The sequence below is a fragment of the Amblyomma maculatum genome, chromosome 2, assembly GCF_055883805.1.
Source record: "Amblyomma maculatum isolate TAMU_Amacu chromosome 2, ASM5588380v1, whole genome shotgun sequence".
Taxonomy (NCBI): Eukaryota; Metazoa; Arthropoda; class Arachnida; order Ixodida; family Ixodidae; genus Amblyomma; species Amblyomma maculatum.
This window is the reverse complement of record NC_139345.1, coordinates 8,492,143-8,499,163: the sequence shown is the minus strand read 5'-3', so window position 1 is coordinate 8,499,163 and position 7,021 is coordinate 8,492,143.

Sequence of the window (7,021 nt, the reverse complement as noted above, 5' to 3'; positions counted from 1 at the left end):
ATAGTTGGCACCGTCTGCTGACTCGGCCATGTCATGTGGTCTCGCACGTCACACAACCTGCCGACCAATCAAAGGTCGGCCATTTTACCTGCCAGTTATCACCCGCAGGTGACATAACCATTTATTATTTATTTATTTATTTATTTAGTTTTTTTTTTGGGGGGGGGATAGCGGTAACCGCTCTCCGTTCTCTAAGAAGGTCTTTCATAATCCACAAGAAAAACAAAGTCTCGGAACCGAGATGGATGTGTGAAGAAAAGAAAGGAGGGACAGGAGCAGAAGTTACGGCCTCGCGCTTAGAGCCACTGATACTGAAAACACCGGAAGAGGAATCCCGGCACTTCGGTGAGGCCACGGACAGCAAACAAAAATTACTCAGAACAGGTACAGAAGCGAAACAAGGCGGCGCAAAACCGGCAGCACTTGACCTACATAGCGAGCCAACCTCGGCTCGCCACTGCACCGAACGGCACGCATCCTCGATTCGGGTGGGTGTATAGGGAGAGATGTACCCTCAACCCCGCAAAAAAAAAAAAAAAGAAAAGAAAAAAAAAGAAAAAAAAGGGGGGGGGGGGGGGGGGGGGTCCTGATTTAACTTTGGGAATTAGGCGAGGATACGACGATCAGAAGGAAAAACGAAAATAACAGTGAAGTGTGCTAAAGCTAGCCGGGAAACGTCCAGAGGAAGAGGAGGAAGGGAAGGGCAGAAGGGGACGAGTTGGCGAGGCACGCATAGCACTTAAAACCGAAGGGGTGCACTTAAGGAGCGTGTGCGCACGAACGGCCCAGAAGGGGAAGAAAGGAAAAAGAGGAGAGGGAGGTTGCGTTATTATTACGGCAGTTCCGGTGGTGCGCTGTTACTGGGACGGTGCTCGTGCTCTAGAAGCAAATCGCCTCGACGCGATAAACAGCCTCTTTCTCGGACCGCCAGCAGCTCTTCGGCCGAAGCAGCTCTCGCAAGCTCGGCTTTACGCAGCGTACTTACGGGACGAACGTGTTGTTTCGCGGCGCCCTCCGCCGCGGTCTTGTTAGGAGAGAGAGAAGACTGGTGTGGCTCCGTATCTGACCGCCAAAAGTCGGAGTAAAAGAAGGGAAAGACACAAAAAGAAAAGAACGGAAAGATGAAGGAAGCACAGGAACGGACGTGGTTGGACATTACGCGTTAATGGCATCGGCCCGCAAGCTGTGCGCTGCAACGAGACGCTGCCCTCCCGCACTTTCTTTTTCTACCTTCTCTGGCACGTACAGGCAGACACACGCCTCACAAACGCGCGCACACGCACGGTACATTCACTCATTTAAAGGCACGCTGAGCGACCCGAAAGTAGCGCTTCAAGCGTTGCCGCACTAGCACGTGCTTGTGTTGTTTGGGCGAGCGCTTGCACGAGTGAGTGTGCGTCTGTATTAATATGCAGCGTTTGCCGCTTCGCTTCCGTCGATGCTTCCATGAAACGCTGGGATGCTTATTGGATGTTCTCTGGACAAGGTAGTGCTGGCCTGCTGGCTGGCTGTGTCTTGCTGGCGTCGTGCCCGCGCCTTTCACGGATGCGCTTGCGGCAGAATCGCTTAGTTTGAGCGCACTTCCTGCATTCGAGACACTTCTTCGACTTCTACTCACCTTGTTTAAAGTGACAAGCTCGCTCGATTATTAGGGCGAAAGCCTTCTAGGTTCATGAGTGTCCGACCGTGGAGATTCCGCGGGATATCGAGACGTGACGTCATGACAAAATGCGACATCATCATCACGTCATCTTCCGGTTACGTGTAATAACAAAAACTGCGTCATCAGGACGTCACATTCAATTATGACTTCACGGCCGGTCATGGCCGATGACATTACCAGGCAACTCACGCATACACGAAGCTGACCCCACCGAGCATCAGATCCAGGCGTTTGTGCTGCGTATTCATTTGTCGCTTCCTCGAACGCCGCGCCACACATCATACAGAAGCAGACGCAGTAAAGCAGCACACAGCGGCGTTTCAAACAAAGGATTTCGCTTTATCGCAATTTAATGGTCCAAAGTGCATTGGAAAATCCTTTATTTTGTCTTCGCTGTGTTTCGAAAACAGAACATCACTGCAAAAACTGTCTCTTGAGGCACATGCTGCGTCTTCCTTTTTTCGATTGAAAAAAGCCCGCCATTGGATACAATAGCACGTTCGGTTAACTGATCAAGCTTTATTGGATAGTTTGGTTAACACGCTGTACCCTCACATTTTATCGGTATTTATACTCTTATACCTGATTCTGATTGAGATTTGCATAGAGTAAGACTGCTGGTGTTCCGGAGCAATATACTAAAGAAATACTAATCAGTTGAGCTGCAGGATTGTATTCGCGTTAGTCCTCATGACTACTAGTTTACTGCCATGTATCTTAACTTCCTATATTAACGTTTGATAGAACAATATTGCAATCTTAAACTGGCATTTCCGTTATAATAACGCTCTGTTCATGTTATGATAGAGGGCTTTAAGTAATTAGCATGCATTCTAAAACAAGCTGCTGTATCTACGGATATACGTGTGGCTTCATCCCATGTATCAATAATCAGCGAAATATGCACCAACTCCGGCCGAGTTTTTACAATTTTTTAGACGTATGTTGCGTTATTTTTCTTTGCGTTGTACGTTATACCGTTTATGACAGGAGTAAAAGTTGCGCCAAACTTTTCGTCGAGTGGTATGACAATTTTTAACAGCAATAAACGGCCTAGTTGTCAGGGGCTGTGATGAAACTATATTTTTCCGCACAGAGGTCATCAATACAGAAAATCCTTTCGCTGAAAGCGAGGACCTCACTCTTCTTATAAACAAAAAAAAAAAAAAAAGCAATATACGACAGCAAACGAGAGACTTGATCTGATTGAAGAACAACGGTAACAGAGTTAAAAGAAGGTAATAATGATAGCGCAAGACAGAGAAGAAAGCTATATACTTCGTCATTTCTTTGTCCGACTTTTCTCCATCGCTAGGAGAGGCACAGTTTCATTTCAGGCCACATCGCTAGCAGCCGACAGCAGCCAGATATCGAGACTTCATTCGTCGCCTAGAGAAGGCTTGTTCCGCGACAGGTTCACCAGCCGTCTCGAGAGGTCGCGAAACCTCGGCACGACAGGTTTATCCCGGCTTTATTTCTCCGCTCCGGGCTCGCAAGCACAGCTCGAGCCCACAGTATGGCGCGGGGAAGGAAGTTGGATGAGGTTGGGGAGGGGATCCCGGGGCCGACAAGGTGGACCAACCGCGCGGCAGAAGAGAGTTCGGAAAGTGAGATTGTGTGTCTCACTCCGGCTTGACTAGATTCGGCATGGCTTGACTTAGACCTTGCTCTGATTCTCGCCTGTGAGTCTCCTGGGCAGCTAAAATACACGCAGCACAGCACTGAGGTATTATGAAAAAAAAAGAAAACAAGAAGGCGATAGGGGTGACAAGCGTAAAAATGGTAAACACGAATGCGAATCGGTAAAGAAAAAAAAAAGGACGTGGGCTGGCCAAAAGGTGAACTTATTGTGTTATCGGCTCTATGGCGCGAAAATTCTTCTCTGGCTTCTGTCTTTTCTTTGGCATGAAGGTTCGCCGCTTAGTGCCTTACATTTTTCGCTGGGGGAGCAGTGTTTATGTCATGATTATACAAGCATTTATGCTTTATGGAGTGCATACCTTCCCCGAAACTTTTGTATTTGCATCAAAAGGACAACTTGAGTTATCTGCACCTGCGCAAACCTCTATTGTTTTGTCCCGAACTTAAAGAATGGTGTCAATTTGTTTTCCCTGTCACCAGAGTGTTACCTGCGCAAACCTCTATTGTTTTGTCCCGAACTTAAAGAATGGAGTCAATTTGTTTTCCCTGTCACCAGAGTGGTACCCATTGATTAGAAGTACAAAAATAAAGAACAGACTTTCGGCTAAAGGATATTTAACGCCTTATTTAGCATCCTGTTTATTTTGTATTTTGAAGCGTCTCAACGCAGATTATTTAATAGATATCGAATAGTCGTATTCATTCTATTGGGGTTGGTCTCAGTCTCCCTAAGCGGTTCTTGGTTCGCTTGGTCAAAATTTGTTAGTGGGAGAAAATGCGGTTTTAGAGGTGGTTTTGGCTAGGCGCTCAGAGTTATTCCGATTGTTCATAACTGAACTTACGGTGAATAACGGTGAATAGCAATCCAATCCCAAAGGTCCAATGGGGCATGCTCAAAAATTGAGCCAACGGCTAATCACTTTTTCAGTTTCATGAAATATTTTCTAGTCCAATCCATGCATTGCTTCGCACTTGTAAGCAATCTTTGGAAGTTAGTAGGTTGACTTTGTTTTAGTGTCCCGAGCCTTTTCTTGAAATAAGGAATCTTCCCTACTAATTCGCGACTATCTCACCGAAGAAGGTATTTTAAAACAATAATCTTACATGTCCCATTACCAACGAAACCCGGCGGCGAGGGTGTCCACAAAAAGTGGTCCCAAAAATTCGACGTCACGTCAATAATTGGTACGTTGGTGGTGGTCGTTTAGTCAGTCAATGCTTGCGATAGAAATGAAATCGAAGACACTTATTTGTCTTAGTTTAAAGTGGATAATTTTGTATTACGAGTATATTATGGTGCGTCATGTCAGATTAAGAGTTGAATGTGTTTGACTACGGGTTATTTCGGTAGATAAAGGTTGAATAAGTTTATTTGTGTTAATTTTCGGTCAATTAAGAGTGAAATATGTAGAGTTAGCCGGATTAGTGCGAATTCTATTGTACTGAGGTTAGGCGATGACGGGAGCATATAAATTTAAAATGAGTTAACATGTGTTGGATAAGTGTGAATTACAGTCACTGAGATGAATTAATAGATTATAGTCCATTTCGGTGGATTACAAGGAGATTATTTTAGAATAAATTACCTTTTGCTAGATTATTGCAATCTGAGGCATATCCTGGTATATTTCATTGGATTTCGGACAGAACGTGAGAGGATTGCAGTCAGCGATTGGATTGATAAAAATCGTCAATGCTTCCGCCTTCACTGCAAAAAAGCACCCTTTGGCATCATCCCCATATGCTTTGTTCTGAAAACTACGAACTATCCTCATGGAGCCAAGGCAAGACTACTAGAAGGACGGATGAATGATCTTTTTAACGAGAGTCTTTTATAGGAGATCTTTTATAGAAGTTCAGCATGTTCTATAGCTTGGGATCTTGGCGATTTACAAAACATTCGGTCAGACCACGTTTTCACACCACCACTCAACAACAACGGTCTTTCTTCTTCCAGCAGGGTTGCGAGGTAGGGCGAGGTGGTCTTATTGTAACATTAACAGGTAAAATAAAGTACAAAAAGCGCAAAAAGGGACAGTTCAGCATTAAGGCTCAACGAAATCGAAAGCTGGGCCGGTTGGTTATAATCCATGTTAAAACGCCCAACATACAACCGAAGACACATAAAAGAGAACTACACGGACCGGAGCGCTCCTGTCCGTGTTGTTCCCTTCAGTGTATCTTAATTTGTATGTGCGCCGTTTTAACATGGACAACATTAAGGACAGCAACCTGTTTCCGAGAGCTGCCATGATAGGTACCCTTCCAATTGCGTAGCATCCCTGCCTGCTTGAGCCACGCTAGCCCAACGAAAATCTATAGGACGTGTTCTATTCCTACTACTATGCAATGGTAAAACGAATAAGCATGCAGAGCCTCGTATTGTTCGAGCCTAAGCCAGCCTGGTAGCCGCGAAATCCGGCTTCCTCCTCGGAACCGCTCTTCAAGCGAACCGCCGCTGTAGCTGCCTCCAATTACGACAGTTGCGGCGGCGTTGGTCCGGCCGCAATTAGCAGGGTTTCGGCGAACGTAAGCCTCAGCGGGACGCTGTCTTCCTCTAATGCCGAAATACGGAGGCAAAGCGAGGAGGGGGGAGGAGGGTTGGCGGAAGAGTATACGCAACGAAAACATGTTTTCTACAGTGTCGTTCGCCGAGTGCGATTCATTTTTAGCATTTTGTTGGCTGCAACCTGCATAAGCGCATGACGGGCATTTCGTGTAAGAGTGCGGATTTAATTGTGTGCAGCTAATAAACAAGTGCAGTACTATACTTAAGGAAAATAAAACCGCAGTAGGCACAGGACGGAGGGTGAAGACAACACAGGGCGGTACTGACAACTGAAAGGTTTTATTTTCCTTATGTCACACCAACTGGCCTAAACATCTACCCTGCTAAGTACTATACTTGTTTAGCGGCAGTGAGTGCAAAGTCCTGATGTACAGGGATGCGACGTTAAGCCATGTGTCTGCTTCACTATAATCGTTCCGTGTCATGGAAACTATAATTTTACGTCACGTTTTCTGTCCAAGGGTGGGACTCAGTGTATCGAACCTAATTATCAACGTGATAATTATTAAATAGCCATTGAGTGTTCGTCTACAATAAGTCTTTCTTTTTTTTTTAATTTCCCTGTCTACTCTCCTTTCCTATAATATCTATTAACATTGCCTAGTCCTGTCTCATATATGCATGGTTTTTAGCGATCAATAGAACAATTATTACGAAAAGTTATCGCACACTGTGTGGTCCAATTTCCCACACTATAAGAACTGAAAAGTAGTCGTTTCGTACACATCGCAGTAATAGCTGATTGGGCTCCCTCTGAGGGTACGTTCGGCACAAAAATGAGCTCATAGGCTCTTCCTGTGTGTTACCTTTTTTCTTTTCTGTAACCAGTTGTATTACTCGAACACGTTTGTAGGAACATCTACAGCGCACTCATTTACTACAAGAGCCCTTCTATCGTTCGACTTCAGAGTGAACAGTGTTGTATCAGGCGCTTGCAAAAAAGTTCCGGTTATGGCATAATGCGCAACCTAATAGGTCATTATCTTTTCACCGTTGACGTGTCAATCAGCCCCCCCCCCCCCCCCCCCCCTCCCTTTCTCAAATCGCATGTTATTTTAGAGCATCAATCGAAATACCGAGAAAGAAGAAGTTCAACGACAGTTCAATAATCTTGGTTGGTGTAATCATTTATGGACGGTTCGGTTAAT